Source organism: Arachis hypogaea, chromosome 15 (assembly GCF_003086295.3).
Source record: "Arachis hypogaea cultivar Tifrunner chromosome 15, arahy.Tifrunner.gnm2.J5K5, whole genome shotgun sequence".
NCBI lineage: Eukaryota > Viridiplantae > Streptophyta > Magnoliopsida > Fabales > Fabaceae > Arachis > Arachis hypogaea.
In genome coordinates this window covers 25,111,536-25,114,469 of record NC_092050.1, presented here as the reverse complement: position 1 = coordinate 25,114,469, position 2,934 = coordinate 25,111,536, and the positions used below count along the sequence as shown (strand labels likewise).

At 35.4% G+C, this 2,934-nt stretch overlaps 1 long non-coding RNA gene across 1 annotated transcript; it reads left to right on the top strand.

Moving 5' to 3' along the window:
• The first annotated feature begins 1,062 nt into the window (after positions 1–1,062).
• Positions 1,063–2,934, top strand: LOC140179635 (uncharacterized). Its single transcript, XR_011873310.1, has 2 exons — positions 1,063–1,564; positions 1,779–2,934. It is a non-coding gene; the product is annotated as an uncharacterized lncRNA (long non-coding RNA).

The window sequence follows — 2,934 nt, the reverse complement described above, 5'->3', positions numbered from 1 at the left end:
GACCGTTGAAGAAGGAGACGAAGAAGATGAGAGAGTAGTTGTTCTGATCCACTTTTCACCAACTTTTATTTAAACTCCCAACCAAATCGGACCATGCGATTACCTTTTCTCAATTCAAAAAAATATTTAAAAATTGCATGTCGGACCCTCCGATTTCATAGCACAACACAAAAAAAAAAAAACCACACTACAAGCAACTCGGATGGTACGATTTCCATCAGCCAGATTTTCATCTTCTCTTCCTCCTCAAATCGGACCAACCGATTTGCTTGTCAAAATTTGAAGTTCAAACAAAAATTTAAAATTTGCATGTCGGACCCTCCGATTTCATAGCACAAAAAAAAAAAAAAAAACAACACTACAAGCAACTCGGATGGTACGATTTCCATCAGCCAGATTTTCATCATCTCTTCCTCCTCAAATCGGACCAACCGATTTGCTTGTTAAAATTTGAAGTTCAAACAACTCGCACCATCCGAGTTGTTGGACCTGACATTAACAAAAAAGCTGCCCCACATATCTGTATTGCGCTTTCATGACTCCATATCCGGATATAACACACACAAAGCCTCCATATCAATAAAAATGAGCCTAATAAAGATAGCTTACATTATAGTAAAAAGAATTTTTTGTTTACTTGATTCTTTGATTTCCATGTCATGGCAAGTATATCTTCAAATGTTGTTTTATTTTTTAGCATCTTATTTTGTGTATTTGAACTTGAATGATCTTGACTTGGTATCTTCATTGTGTTATTGTTTTGTTCATTCCTATTTGAAATCTTCTTTGTAATGCCTGCACAAATTTGATAACATATTAATGCGTTAAAGACGCACGAAAATGGATTTAATTTAATGTACCTATGCAGTAGTTTAGCAAAATTTTGATTGTCCAAATTGATATAAATCCTTGTATTCGAAGTTAAACTAATGGAAATCTCCTCTATATATATATATATATAGTGATTTCTTCGAAACCCGTTACAATTGTAAGGATTATTTACTCATGAAGAATTGTCACAATCACAACTATTAATCAAGTAAAATTGTCAATAGTTCATTTAATGATGTACTATTCTGTATTCCATGTTATTTACATTATAATACTTAGAGTATATATACTCTAATATAAAAGGGTGCAATGTGCAATTTATAAAAGTTTAGTATGTTTACTTGCACTCCATCCTTTAGGCTGAATTCAATTTTTTACATAACACAGAAATTCCTATTTTAAATCAAAATCTCACATTACACAAGTAAAAAACAAAAGCTTAGCTCCTCGAAATCCCTGTCCCAGTTCATCGCCGGCCAGTTTCCAAGGAGCGCCTCAAAAATCCTATCCCACTTCTCTTCTTCGTCGTATTGCTACTTCTTCTAGCTCTGGAAGTGTGGCCTTCTTCGTTGACTCTCCCACTCGAAAAAACTTTTCCGACGAACCATGGAACATAGGTGAGCCAGCTCAAAGCATGGGACTCTGTCAGACATCGTAGGCTGTTGCAGCAAACAACAACTACCTATATTGTCAATCTACCTATTAGGGGAACCTTCTACCTATTCCTAGTCGGGTAATTTCTCCAATTTGACTTCCAAATTTGCTTCATTTCTTTTGTTATTCAATAATCTCAGCGGTCTTTGTGAAAGAAGATTCTTTCAATGTAAAATACAAAGTTAAATTTTTTTGGTCTTTTTGTTATTGTCAATTCTCAATTTTTTTTTGTAATGGTAGCAAAGTGAATTGTTCATTTATAGCTTATTCAATAAAAATTTGGGTTGTTGCAGGCTTTACTATACAAAGGTGAGGTTGGGTTCTGCTACAAGGGAGTTGCATATGCATATTGACTCTGGCAGTGATGTTCATTAGGTTAGTTGTAGTTTTCGCAATGGTTGCCCTGAGACAAGTGGCCTTCAAGTAAGATCAGTTTTGATTCATTTGAAATATTAAGTTCAATGCCAATATAAATGTTATAGTAGGTCCAATATAATGCTAGGACTTGTCGATATCACTATTCGTAGAATTTTGTTGCAAATTCAGTTCAATTATTTTGACCCGGGGAGTTCATCAATATCATCATTGAGCTCTTGTTTGGACCAAAGGTGTAGGATTGGAGAGGAGTCTGATAAACCCCTATTTTATGATTATCTTGTGCTCAATTAAGTGTTTTTATCAATTTTTTATCCACTTATTCATAAGATTTGCATGCTTTTATAATTTTTTCCTCATTCCATGATATATGTGAAAACATGTTTCCTATGCCTTAAAAATGTTAATTTTAATTATCCTCTATTACCATTCGATGCCGTGATCTGTGTGTTGAGTAATTTCAGGCTTTATAGGGCAGGAATGGCTTAGAGGACAGAAAGGAAACACGCAAAAATGGAAGGAACGCACAAAAATGGAGTTTTGAAGAAAATGGCAGCGACACGCACGCATGGACGACGCAGACGCGTGCCTAAAGCAGAACAAAATCGACGCGTACGCGTGACTGACGCGTACGCGTGAAAAGGAAAATCTCCAAATGACGCGCACGCGTGACGGACGCCACGTGCAGAAAATTGCAGAAGTCGCCTCCAGCGATTTCTGGGCCCTTTTTCGGCCCAAATCCAAGCCCAGAAACACAGAATAAGAGGTTGGAGAATGAGGGAATCAGAGAGCATTCATTGATAGATTGAGACAACATTCATTATTCACAATTTTAGATTTTTAGATGTAGTTTTTAGAGAGAGGTTCTCTCCTCTCTCTTAGGGTTTAGGATTTAGGATTCCTCTTAATTTTAGGATTGTTTCTTCATTCCATGTTCAATGTTCCTTTAATTCAATTTCTCTTCTACTTTTATTCACTTTATCACTTAGTTTATTTGCTTTCCCAATTTGATTTATGAACTTTCCCATGTTAGAATTGATATCTTTATTTAATATAATTGAGGTATTTCAGACT